General features: G+C 38.5%; 1 protein-coding gene and 1 pseudogene across 1 annotated transcript in view; both read left to right on the top strand.

Moving 5' to 3' along the window:
- Positions 1–14,677, top strand: part of MORF4L2 (mortality factor 4 like 2) — a 161,191-nt gene that overhangs the window by 65,025 nt on the left and 81,489 nt on the right. The window lies entirely within an intron of this gene.
- LOC126000083 (uncharacterized) lies at positions 933–1,056 on the top strand (annotated as a pseudogene).

The raw sequence follows: 14,677 nt of genomic DNA, 5'->3' as shown, positions 1-14,677 counted from the left end.
ATGTGATGTGGGATGGAATGTGAAAGCACAAGTGTCAGAAGTCCTGAAAGTGGGAGCACTCATGAGGGAGTCAGGATAAAACATCTAGATGCTATCCTTCAGAGTCATTCCAACTTTGCCTCGTCCCCAGTGCCTCACTCCTAGCACCTCTTTCCCATGTCTACTTTTTCCCTTCCTCTCATTTCTTGACACTCCTTTAATCACTCATTCTAGAAACACAACAAAGAAGAAAATCTTAACTTTTAAAATAGTTCTCTCCAAATCTTTCTTGGTTCAAACTGAAGTGAAGACAAAATACAACTGTAGACTCCACAAACAGTTAGAGGAGGTTAGAATTGTAATCATTTTATAGATAATATAACAGAGATTCAAGGAGTAGCAAGAGTTGTGCAGGTTCAAGGGACAGACTAGACAAAAGGTCAGATATAACAATGTGGATGATTTCTATGAAGGGTAATCCGAATTGAGACATACCAAGGACATTATTTGAATGTCAGGTATTCAATCCTCATTCTGAAAATGTAGTGTTTTCATCAAACAACTGGAGTGAAGCTGTGAGAGAAAAAAAATGGACTGGGGTTAAGTAGTAAGAACCATAGAGGATAGAGAGAAGGAAAAATGAAATATATTTGTGTCTTAGATAAAAAAACACTAAGAAAGGATAGCCAAGCAGAAAAAATTAAAAGCTTTCTTTAATAGTTTTATTTTTAAAGAAAGATTGTACAGGTATTTTAGTGGCCAGTGCTATGTAGGATTACCTGTCCAGATTTTCCCAAAGATGTGGATCTTCATCAAAGTGTATCTAGGTGCCTTGCTAGTGCTAGTTAGAACACTAACATCAGAGAGATACAACTCTCTTGACCTTGATACACCCATCTTTCCATGAGTATCCTATAAAAATTGGTTGGCATATAACTGAAAGAGTACATGCTGTCTATGGCCATAACACCCTGAACGCGCCCAATCTGATCTTGTCTGATATCGGAAGCTAAGCAGGGTCGGGCCTTGTTAGTACTTGGGTGGGAGACCTCCTGGGTATACTGGGTGCTGTAGGCTTAGAAAAAAAAGAATATATGCTAAAATACTCCATGAAAGATAGTAGGGCACTAGATTTTCCCTACAGCTCTTACTTGGGGGTCTAAAAGGAGAGTAAGGAGCAGAGCCTAGAATCTTCCTGTGGGGAAAAATAAAGGCAGAGGCAGTTAGAGTTTTGTCTTTGAGTTGTGATATTGGACTTGTGTCTGTCTTGACATTTGCTCTTAGAAAATAGGTGTTTTCTGAAGATGTCTCTTTGTGTCAACTAGGTCCTGAATCCTTTAATGCCTAAGACTCTTTAGAGTTCTAGAACAAGTCCCCAAAATACATAGTCATCTTTGGAATAATAATATAATAGAAGCTTTAAATAACAGAGCAGACTTACTACCAGAGCAATAGTACAACAGGTAAGGTATTGCCTTGCACGCAGTTAAACCAGGTTTGATCCTTTGCATCCCATATGTTCCCCATATCAGTCAAGAATACTTCCTGAGTACAGAGCCACAAGTAATACTTGAGCACTGTCATATGTGATGCAAAACTTAAAAGAAAAGAACAAAACACAGCAGTCTAGTTCCACAATCTTTAAATTTATCATCTTCTATCTTCAGTCATAAATCTTGTCTGCTGAGGAAGCTAAGTCATAGAATTGTGCCAACAATTAACTTCAGGGTGTTTATTGTCAAAATACTGGTGGAGGAAGATAAAACCTACAGGAAGAGGTCACTAACTCTGTGCTCTGTACTGCTCAGATGACTGAGTCATTTTCAGAGTTCTAATTCAGGATAAGAAAGAGATTGTTTTAATGCAAAAATGATATAGTTCTGCACACAGGAGAAATCACTGTTCTCTCAAATCTTCACCTGGATTCTTAGCATGACTATTAGTCTGCTTGGAAGAAAATATGTCAGCCAATAAATTTACAGATACCAAATTATCAGTAACTTTACCCCATCAAACATTTTTATCCCCCCCTTTCCTTCATCTACAATGCCTTTACTGTTTATTTTTTCTTCTCCCCAATTATCAAGTATTCCTTGTTTATTTTCCTCCATGTGTTTCTATCTATATGTCTTTTTGTCTCTCCACATTTCATGACTGAGTGTGTCCTCCTGTCTCCACCTTGATGTTATGGCCACAAACAAAATGGGAAAGGGTTTGACCAAATGATTGTCATATTCAGTGTTTCCAGTGCCTGAAGGCTCCTCAACATCCACTTCGTATATCATTCCAGACCACCCCAACAGATCATGATAGTAGTCTTGTTTTGCATGTCCCCAAGGGATATTTTATTTTTTTTTATCCACCATCTCTTGCCTATTTCTACGGTTGTGCTTCCAAAGCTTCTGCTGAGTAATTCTGGCAAAATGTTCTTGTGAGTCCTGCTGGACTCAGGGATTCCTCAAGAGGGCACTACCAGTTTTCTCAGAGGCAATTTACTGCCTGCCCAGAGTGCCTGTGGGAACAATGCTAGATTGTTCAAAATTCATAAACAGTTTACTTCATGCAATATTGATAGCACCTCTGAGGGTCTGGGGTGCCTGGCTTTGGTTCTGAAGCTTTCTTGTAAATAAGTCCCACTTAGATATTACCTCCACTCTGCTCTCTGATCCCACAGTACAAGATTCTTGAAAGGATACTGGACAAGTGAGATCTCTTAGCTTCACTGTATAGATTGAACACTGAAACTCAAAGAAATCCAGTCATTGTATCCTATATAATTAAATGAGGGCTCAATGCCCAATACGGCTCTCACTGTTCCATGTTCAATAGAGGGTTATACAAGAAAACTAAAAGGCCTGGTACAAGTTAACTTTGAGATCACCTGCCAACATTTGTATTTATGGAGGTGAGGCTTTGCTTCTCCCCCAAGATAATGACCTCTAGGGACAAACCCACTAATTTAAGAAGCCAAGTTATTTCTTATAGCGTTCTAACTTTGAAACATAGGACTGACCACTAAAAACAAACAACATACCATGTCCTATCTGCTTGCACCTCATACATCCCACACCTAATATAATGCTGATAGGCATGTCTATATGTGGCCAAAAGAACTGAGGGCTGAAGGCCAGACATTTGGTTTGAGATATTGTGGAGGGGAGAATGGAAGAAATTTTTTCGCTAAAGATTCAGGTAATATTATAAGAAGAGATGGGGCCAGGGTATGAGTGGAATATATGCTCTTGGAAGGGAAATATGCCCTTGACTTGACAATAGAACAAATGGTGGGCTGAAGTAAAAATAATCAGATAAATTAGCTCAGGAAAATCCCTACAGAGCACCAAACAGCAGTCAAGAAATGTAGAGAAATCAGTTGTGTACATAACCCATGTCTACACATATGAACATTGATGTCTCCCTGCAGAGAGGAACCTAATAAAATATCTAACTAAAGACAAAAGAAAGAGGACAATTCTCCTCTACTGTCTAATATTCATGTAAATTCTGAGGATCAATGTTATTTTTTTAATTCCCTGATAGGGTACAGAGGCAATTTTTGTTTATTTAAATACTTTTTTATTTAAGAACTGTTGTTACAGAAATGGATTTCAGGCATAGAATGTACACTGCTTTCACCAGTGCAAATTTCCTGCTAGCAATGTCCCCATTTACTTCCCACCCTTACCCCTGCCTGTCTCTGAAACATATTGTGCTTCTTTCTCTCACACTCTCTTCTTTCTGGCATGGTGGTTTGGACTATTGTCATGAGGGGTGCCATGCATATTACATTATCCCTTTTCAGCACCAGTTCTTGACCAGAGTAACCAGTTCCAACTGTCACTGCCATAGTAGTTGTCAGTATAGTTAGTACTCTAACTGCATTCACCACTCTTTGTGGCAAGCTTGACATCATAGGCTGGTCCTCCCAGATCCCATCTCTATTGTCTATGGATACTATTACCATATTGTCTTTTATTTTTCTTATATCCCACAGATAAGTGAGACTATTCTATATTTAGCTCTCTCCCTCTGACTCATTTCAGCCAGCATAATAATTTCCATGTCCGTCCATGTATAGGCAAATTTCATGGCTTTATTTTTATTAATGGCTGCATAGTAGCCAATTACGCAGATGCACCATGTTTCTTTAACCACTCATCTGTTGTCCGGTACCTGGGTTGTTTCCACATTCTGGCTATTGCAATAGTGCTGCAATGAATATTTGAGTGAGGAGGGCATTTTTGTATTGTGTTTTGATGTTCCTAGGGTATCTCTAGGAGTGGTATTGCTGGATCATATTGGAGTTCAAATCTAGTTTTTGAAGAATATTCATATTGTTTTCCAGTAAGGCTAGACTAGATAATACCTTCTAGCAGTGAATGAGAGTTCCTTTCTCCCTGCACCTACGCCAGCACTGATGGTTCTTGTTCTTTGTGATGTGTGCCAGTCTCTGTGTTGTGTGATGAGACCTAATTGTGATGAGACCTAGTTAATGAGACATAATTGTGTCTTCCTGATGATTAGTGTGGAGCAATTGTTCATGTGTCTTTTGGCCATCTTAATTTTTCCATGAAGAAATGTCTGTTCATTTCTTCTTGGATGAGGTGTTTTTTTCTTGTTGAGTTTTTTCAGTATCTTCTGTATTTCAGATATAGATATCTTAGATATTATCCCTTTATCAGATCCAGCTCTACTGTCTAAATGTGGTAGCTTTGTAATCTGTGAACCCTGAAAACCAAGCAGTTTCCTGCCACATCACAGCCTACATTGTATAATCACTGTTTTTAAAAAAGGAGTGTGACTCACAGGGAGTACATCAATGAAAAAAATTTGTGCAGGCACAATAAGCTGGAAGTACAACTTCCAATGATCACTTGTAAGCATTACAGTGACCCTCAGTGAGTACCAAAACTTGTCTGTTTTAACTAAAAGCATGAACCTCAGGGAGCACGTGCAAATTCCACAATTAGGGCAGTGCAGGTATCAATAGCTATCAACACTGATGGTGTTGGGAACTGCAACCTGATATATGAACCCTAATAAGCATCATAGCCATGCCACCCTCAGTCCCTACAACAACGATAAAGGAAAGAGAAGAATAAAAGAATAATAGTAAAAATGTTGGGGCCAGAGCAGTGGCACAGGGCATCTACCTTGCATACGCTAACTTAGGACAGACTGCAGTTTGATCTCCCAGTGTCCCATATGGTCCCCCAAGCCAGGAGCGATTTCTGAGCTCATAGCCAGGAGTAACCCCTGAGCGTCACCAGGTGTGGCCCCAAAACAAACAAACAAAAAACAAACCAAAAAAACCATAATAGTAAAAATGTTAAAACTAGATTTGTAGAGAGGGCCTAGTCCTGGTTTTCCTGGTAGCCAACCTCTCTCTGGGGGTACTTAAACAAAGTAAGTATTGAGATAGAAGCAGGAATGACTTAATCTACGTTATCAAACAGACCTCACAAAGAATCCGAGCTATCTATGAGCAGAGAAGCATGTGATTAAGAACATAAGATCTGGGAGCCTAGAATGTGGCTCACTGTTAGAGTGCCTCTTGCATGTGCAAGACCTTGAGTTCAAACCCCAGTACTTGCCAGAATTGTTGAGTGCAATCACCAGCATTGCTGTTGTGATCCCTATCACCACAAAAGATACGATCTTTAGTGCATTGTAATCAGGTGCGCAAACTCCAAGTGTCTCAAATATTAAATAGAAATGGAAGGGGAAGGATAAAATAAAAGAACATAGACAGTGATATTAGGCACACAGGCTAGAATGTCAACTCCATTGAAGAGCAGTTCTGTAATTTTGGGCAATTCATCCTCTCTAACTCTCTATTTTATCATTCCTAGGAAAGATATAATAATAATCACCTCACATGGAAATTAAAATATAATACAATGTACTGAACATAAAATTTATTATAGTGCCTATACTAAGCAACATTATTCATAATATTAAGATGAGGTGAATATAACTGGGTATGTTTAATAAATATTTAAAAAAATTAGGATAGGGGCTGGAGAGATAGCAAGGAGGTAAGGTGTTTGCTTTGCATGCAGAAGAACAATGGTTCGAATCCTGGCATCCCATATGGTTCCCGAACCTGCCAAGAGCGATTTCTGAGCATAGAGCCAGGAGTAAACCCTGAGTGATGCCAAGTGTGACCCCCCCCAAAAAAAAGTTAGGATAAACAACTTTTTTTATCTCTAGAGCCAACATCTCAAAGCAACTCATATGGTATTTAAATATATCGTAATGTGATCACACAATGTTTAGTCAATGTGCTACAGATTTATAGAGGTTTTTTTGTGATGAGAACTTTTAAAATCTTTCATAGTGAGTTTGCAATCTATAGCATAGCATATATATTTATATAGCACAGTATTAATAACTACAACTGCTATGCTGTACATTACATACCTAGGAATTTTGATTGTTCCATATATGTGTGTTTGAATGTAAAATCTCTTATAACAAAATATACTAGTATTCAATGTCCTTTCATTAAATATAAGGTCTTGAAGATTGTTACATGTTAATACTACTGTACTATAGATGATCTCATATCACTGAAAAAATTTAAAAAAAATTTAAAAGGAAAATGTAAAAAGAAATTTAATGAAAGTTACAACAATTTGATAGCAATCACTACCTGTAAGAAAAGCAGGAGACGATTAAAATTAGAACTGTGGTCGGGGCCGGAGAGATAGCACAGCGGCGTTTGCCTTGCAAGCAGCCGATCCAGGACCTAAGGTGGTTGGTTCGAATCCTGGTGTCCCATATGGTCCCCCATGCCTGCCAGGAGCTATTTCTGAGCAGACAGCCAGGAGTAACCCCTGAGCAACGCCAGATGTGGCCCAAAACACAAAAACAAAAACAAAAACAAAAAACTGTGGTCAAAGTAGCAGATAAATATATTTGCAAAGTTTATTTTTATTTAATATGAAAATTAAAATAAATAATATGTATTTAGTATGATAATATAATTAATACATTATCTATAAATTTAAATGGTTTATTTTGTTTTTTGGGGGGGGGTCGTCACACCTGGCAGCACTCAGGGTTTACTCCTGGCTCTAATCTCAGAAATTGCTCCTGCAGGCTCAGGGGACCATATGGGATGCCATGATTCGAACCACTGTCCTTCTGCATGCAAGGCAAACAAACGCCTTACCTCCATGCTATCTCTCTGGCTCCTTATGAATGTTTATTATTATTATTATCATCATCATCATCTATAAATTTAAATTGTTGCTAGGTCACACTGGTGGTGTTTAAGGTGTACCCTTTGCCCTGTTGTCAGGAATCATTTCTGGTGTCAGTGAAAGGGTCATATGGGACTAACCTTACACAAGACAAACCTAGGCACTACACAATCTAATAAACCCCCTCCAAAACAACTTTTTGTGCTTTTGGAGGTGAGCAACCTGGTAGTACTACGGGCTTATTTCTTACTTTGTGCTCAGGGATCACTCCTGCTGGTTTTGGAGAACCATATAGGCTGCTGGTAATCAAATATGGGTAGACTAAGCACAGTACTACCTGCTATACTATGTCTCCAAGTTTCCCTAAATGCATTTTAAGTTAGATACAGATAGTTAATTAACCTAGATTTATAATTTTCTATTTGTATATCTCAGGAAATGTTTTCAAGGAAGTTGCCTTTTATTGGTAGTATAATGGTTACATCTCCTCTTATTTTTTTTTTTTTGGTTTTTCGGGCCACACCCGTTTGATGCCCAGGAGTGACTCCTGGCTAAGTGCTCAGAAATTGCCCCTGGCTTGGGGAAACCATGTGGGATGCCAGGGGATCAAACCGCAGTCCTTCCTTGGCTAGCGCTTGCAAGGCAGACACCTTACCTCTAGGGGCACCTCGCCAGCCCCACATCTCCTCTTTTGTATTCTATTTTTTTCTGCTTCTAATATTCATAGTCATAGATTAAGGATCTATCTTCCAAGTTCTTTCCCTTTTCCACTTGTTTTCTACCTATTTTATCTTGCCTTTCTTTGATTTTTTCATTATGTTGTTTCTCCACAATGATTTACCTCTCCTTTGTTTAATCTACGGAATTTTACTGTTACAAAATTATGACTTTTTAGTCCTGAAAGTGTTTTGAGTTATACTTAAATCTCATTCAATGCTCCAATTTTTAATTGATTTTTTTCTCCTACACTTCTCTAATGCTTCTGAGGTTTTATTTTTCTTGTCTTGTGTCTTCTCATCATGAGGTAGTACGTGATTTTTAGTGATAATGTCTTTAGTGTCTTTAGTAATAATGTTTTCACTCATGGAAGTGAGAGGGTTTCTATGTGTTCCCCATTGGTTTGTTTTTTAATGTTCTTTCTGTATGGGGAATGAGTCTTCATAGTTTCTACCTCTGGAAGATGCTGAGAAATTAGGCTTGGGGTTGATTTTGTCTCTGCCAGTTTTCACCAAATGACAGGAAGTGTAATTGTGGGCAACATGTAGTTTGTTGTTATTTGTTGCTTCAGGATATAGTGTGTGAGCATTATATGGTATAGGGTAGGTATGGATGTTGCAGAGACCTAGCCAGAATGGAGCAGTTCCAGCAATTGCAACAGGAGATAAGTCTCACCTGGGAGAGATAGTAAGCACCTGGCAGAGTAGTATGTTTTGTCCTGTGGTTTGGGTCAACATTAACATTTTTTTTGTATTTTGGTTTGGGGGCCACACCCAATGACAATCAGAAGTTACTCCTGGCTCTGTGCTCAGATATCACTCCTGCCAGGCTTGAGGGACCATATGGGATGTCAGGGATCAGTCCTACATGGGTTGCTTGCAAGGCAAGTTCCTTCTCCTACTGTCCTATTGTTCCGATCCAACATTAATTACTCTAATTGTTGTTTCTAGTAAATAGAAAATAATAAAGCTGTTAAGATAATCTTTATGTCTAAAATATATTTTTCTTTCCTATACATGAATTTTTTAAAAATATTACAAAGTCAAATTGTTAAGAGAACTTTTTCACCAAACTTAATATTAAGCTAGCATGTTAAATTAAAAATAAAGTTCATCACATTATATGAGTGAGAATAGCCTGTATCTGAAAGATTTTGCAAGATGCTAAGGAAAAGTAACTTGGTTATACTGGTGGCAGCAATGCACAACGATGCAGTCTCTATGAGAAAAGTTTAGAAATTCCTTTCCAAAATAAATAAGGAGGGACTGGAGAAATAGCATGGAGGTAGGGCATTTGCCTTGCATGCAGAAGGATGCTGGTTCGAATCCTGGCATCCCATATGGTCCCCCGAGCCTGCCAGGAGTGATTTCTGAGCATAGAGCCAGGAGTAATCCCTGAGTTCTGCCAGGTCTGACCCAAAACCCCCCAAAAATAAACAAGAAGAGGCTGGATTGATTGTATGGTGAGACTTGAATACTGATGACTTGAGTTTGATCCCTGGCATCCCCTAGAGCTCTGCCAGGAGTATTCCCTGAACCCAGAGCCATGAGATAAGGCACTTGCCTTACATGAGGCTGACTTGGAGTGAAGATCTGGTACCAGAAATTTTTTCCTAAGCATAGGAGTGATACTTAAGTATAGACTCAGTAGTAAGCCTTGAGCACTTCTGGGTGTGTCCCCAAAATCAGAATAAATAAGAAACTTCAAAATGATTCAGCAATACTACTCCTAGGCTGGTATTCAAAGGATATAAAATATTTAATATATTCAATACGTTAATATTAATATATTAATATTTGATGTATTTAAACACCAATGTTCATAGATATATTATACACAATTGCCAAAACTTAGACTCAACAGATGACTAAATAAAGATCTTCTATTATGTCAATGGAGTACTACTCTGACATTTAAAAAAGATAAAATCATGCTATTTATGACAAAATAGATATATTGTAAGGTGATTATGCTGAATAAGAAAGTAAATATGGGGCCGGGCAGTGGCGCTAGAGGTAAGGTGCCTGCCTTGCCTGCGCTAGCCTTGGACAGACCACGGTTCGATTCTCCCGCGTCCCATATGGTCCCCCAAGCCAGGAGCGACTTCTGAGTGCATAGCCAGGAGTAACCCCTGAGCATCACCGGGTGTGGCCCAAAAACCAAAAAAAAAAAAAGAAAGTAAATATATTACTAGATAACTTTACTTATATGTGGAACATAAATAATTGAACTAGCAAATGGGCTAGCAATAAATAACAACAACAACAAAAAAAACCTAACCCATAGAATTGGTGAAAATTGTGACACTTAACAGAAAGAAAGGGAAGGAGGTGTAAAGATTGACACAAAGGTCTTTGAAATGATGGGATGTTACTGGAACTTGGGGTAGTGAGAGTGTTAAAATTGCATGTATAGTGAAGCTAAAATCCTGAAATTCTATAATATTATATAATAAACAATTGTCTGATGCCATACATATCATTTAACTCAAAGTGTATTAAAGACTGGAATGGGAGAACTGAAACCATAAAACCTATAAAAGAAAAAAGGTGTTCATAGAATTTGGGAATCGGCACTAGAGATACTATATTTAGACAGATATAGTCAAAGGTAAGTTGCTTGAGTCTTTGAGTAAATCTAGTTGGTAAACCTAGCTGCCTCTCTAAGAGCTTGAACAGTAATAGTTGAACAGGTAAGTGCTTCTATTAGCTTAGTTGTAGACTGCCTTTATATTCAATAGCTCACCATGCTGTGTAAACTCTTACTAACAAAAAAATGTTCTCTTTTCAGAAAATTTCGGTCTGACAGTCAGATAGCCTTAGAACTATGGTTTCTCTCCTCACATTAATTGCAACGAATCTCAAAGTCCAGTCAAGTTTCTTAGTTTACTTGAATTAATAGTAACTTATATTTGATAATTCTGCTAGGGAATTCTTCATACCCTACACAAACTTTCAGAGACACTTTAGCTTGGTCTGCAAGAATTATTTAAATTGACCCCAAACATACTTTGATAGAAGGCTATAAAACAGGTCATTGTTCTCAATACCATATGTCCCCATGAATTTCTTCATGTGTGGGCATCAGATATCACAATAACATATTCTGGGTACTCAGGATTACATTTAGAGATGTTAAGAAATTTAAAAGTAACATTTCTCAAGAATTGCTTCCTTAATAAAAACTTTAAGTTATACTACAAATTATGCAACTATTTAAAAATTAGATATATGCAAAATTACTTTAAATAACTCCCAAAAAGAATAATTGATTGCCTCTCCATGCACACTATTCAACCTGATCCCCACATTAGGAATGAAAGCATTGACAAAGAAAATTTGAAGCACCTTTCTGGCTTAAGAAAAGGAGATAAGTAATATAAACTCTAATCTGAATGCCCAAGAAACTAGTTCAAATTCAGTAGCCGGGGCAGTTATTAAAAACCTTGCTATTTCTGGCTTCATTATTCTTTTTATTTTTGGGCCACACTCAGGGGTGATCAGGGGTTACTTCTGGCTCTGTACTCAGAAATCGTTCCCGGCAGGCCAGGGGGTCTTATGGGATGTCAGAGATCGAATCCAGGTCCATCCCAGGTTGGCTGCATGCAAGGCAAATGCTCTACTGCTGTGCAATCACTCTGGCCCCAATTTCTGGCTTCTTTTTAACTAATCAAGGAGAAACTTGATTAGTTATAGCAATTACTTATACTATGGTTATTCACTATATGGCAATTAAAATAGATAAGAAAAAAACCACTTATTTTTTGGACTAATCATTTTGATTATGATAGTTATATTTGGCTTCTATATCCTATCTAGAATGTCAAATGTTACCTATAATTGTCACATTAAAAGACTCAGCAACTATAACTAAAATGATGTGCTGAATAGACAAATCCTACTCCTACTGCAGACTCAACTCTCAAAAAATTCCTTAATTAGTAAGTTTTCCAGTGATGAAAATCTATATATTTTTGAGTAAAGTCCCACCACAGGATTTCTCCTGTCCTTGCCTACCATGAAGGAACTGAACAGAAAAAAAATGAGGCCTGACACCTACTGTCTGTCTGGATTAGTCTTAGCATTAGAACAAGATGCTTTCCTGATAAACCATTTCAAAGATCAACAAATTTGATAAGGAAACCTGGATTTTTGCTAGTCTCTTAATTTACATAAGTATGACACTCAGGGCCTGGCTAGAGAGGAACTACTTAAGCTGTTAAAACTTGCCTTCCTTTTATCCTCTGAACTGTATTCTAGTCTAAGGTTACAAACCACCTAGAGCCATGTGTATTGTTTTAAAGATCAAACAATGTACACTGATAAGTTTCTGTTGTACTTTGCCAAGAAACAAAATGTGAGAATTCTTTTTATACCCTTGACTGGGATTTACCCCTTATAAAACTCCTAGCTTAGGGGCTGGAGAGATAGCATGGAGGTAAGGCATTTACCTTTCATGCAGAAGGTCATCTGTTCGAATCCTGGTGTCCCATATGGTCCCCCGTGCCTGCCAGGAGCAATTTCTGAGCACGGAGCCAGGAAAAAAACCTGAGCACTGCTGGGTGTGACCCAAAAAGCACACACAAAAAAACACTCCTAGCTTAAAGATTAAAATTAGAATGCTGTTATCCACACACATTTGTGTGTGCCTCATTTCTTCATATTTCACTGCCCATGCATCCACTCAAAGAAGTCCGTACATTTTGTGGCCCTGCCCTAGAGGAATCTTTTTTGTTTTGTTTTGTTTTAGTTATTTGGGTCACACCCCCCAATGTTCAAGGCTTACTACTGACTGCACTCAAGGATCACCCTGACTTTGCCTCCTTCGGCCTCCAGGTAAATTGAGTTTGAGACCCCTGCATGCATTCAGACTTCAAGAGCTAGTCAGTGACAAAGTTCTCTACCCGACCAACAGAAAACAGAAGACAAAGATGGATCAAAGAAGATGGTCTGGAACTAGAGGAAAGGTTAGCAGTACTCTAAAAGATTAATAACATAAAAGATCTAGGATAGCCAAGTCCATATTGAAAAACAAGAAATTGGGAGACATCTCATTAACTAATGTGTACTCAGCATTATGCTAAGTATTTACCTGTATTATTTTTCATGTGATCCTTGTCACAGCAGATATTACTGTGGGTAGAGGACAGAAAAGGGAAAATAATTACAGTTATTAGTATCTAGGTGAAAATATTTTGAGTATATCCCCAGCACCATTCAAACTATTTTTGCTAGTGTGTTTGGTTATAGGGACGTTCCCTCCCTAGTCCTCCACGTCCTGATTTAATCCTTGTCTCCTCAGAACAGGTAATCTAAAACTAAGAACTTCAATTGCCTCAGAGAAAACACTACTATTCTGTCATAGTTAGTAATGGACAGCTGTAACTTTAGGGCTTTGAGCAGGAAGCCTGAGGGGTGCCAGAAAAGTAAAGGAGGGGGCTAGTGAATTAAATGTCTGGAGATAACAACAACAAAGTAATTGGAAGGCAACAAATAATAACCTCTCATGTCCCCAGGCAATGCATCTACTTCACTCAACCCTCTTCAAAATTTACAGACACTCATGAAAATAATGAGGCTGGAGAGATAGCATGGAGGTAAGGTGTTTGCCTTTTATGCAGGAGGTCATTGGAATCCCTGCGTCCTATATGGTCCCCAGTGCCTGCCAGAAGCAATTTCTGAGCCTGGAGCCAGGAATAACCCCTGAGCACTGCCGGGTGTGACCTAAAAACCACACACACACAAAAAAGAAAATAGTTCTGTGCTCTATTCTTTCAGCAAAAACACAGAGAGGAGAGTGCTTGTTAGTGATAATCTTGGCAAATGTGACCTTGAGATCTACTTTGAAAGGAAAGAACATCTGGGCATTAGGGGAATGTATGAACTGTACAATTGCTTGAGTTCTAAGAACCACCAGTGAGGGCAGCTGCTGAGAAGATAATCTGCTGTTCTGCAATTCTGATCGATTCTGTCAATACATTTTTGCAACAATCTTCTTGGATATCTTATTAAATCTTATTACTCATTCTGGAACCTTCTGAAGATGGACATAATAGAGATAGCTTAAAGAAGATTCACCCTGTGTACTCTTGACTTTTGCTGGAAACCCTATATCAGCCAGTGGGGTGCCTGAAGGCCACATTCAAACTCAAGCAGTTCCTTAGCTTTGGACCACCTGAAAAAAAAATCAGTCCTTTGGATTAAACCTCAGTTCACAAGAATCAGCTTGATAAACATACAAAAAAAAGTCCTTACCTACTGTTTCTTTCCCTATAGTGTGCACTATCTCCTCCTCAATCTAGTAAGACCAGGCTAGGAAGATGAGAAGATACAAGGGTAACATGGGACAAAGTTACTCTAATGAGCAAATTGTCTCTGATGTTTTAAAGTGCATATTCAGAGATAGGGGATCTGGAATAACTCAACACCAATTACAGGAATTTCTTCAGTTTGTACACAAGGTTAGTCCATGGTTCCCTCAGGAAGGCAGTCTATTTCTAAGAGACTGGAATAGGGTGGGGCAGGACATTCAGGAATTTTATGAACATAATGACACAAAAGACTTTGACCTGCACAGAGAAAGGACCCCCTGCAGATTCAGCTTACTCAGCTCCCCACAGGGCAGAATGCATACCATCCTGAAACTCCTGAAGCAGAGACTACTGGAAACCATCTGGAGACAAATGACTTCAGAGCTGGTAACTGAGACCAAATGTGTTCTGACTGCATCTCATAAGCTGTCAACACCCGAAATGTTTCTTTCTCTCATGTACC

This window comes from Suncus etruscus, chromosome X, assembly GCF_024139225.1.
Source record: "Suncus etruscus isolate mSunEtr1 chromosome X, mSunEtr1.pri.cur, whole genome shotgun sequence".
Lineage (NCBI taxonomy): Eukaryota > Metazoa > Chordata > Mammalia > Eulipotyphla > Soricidae > Suncus > Suncus etruscus.
The sequence above is the reverse complement of the archived record's forward strand: the minus strand, read 5'-3'. Positions and strand labels throughout refer to the sequence as shown.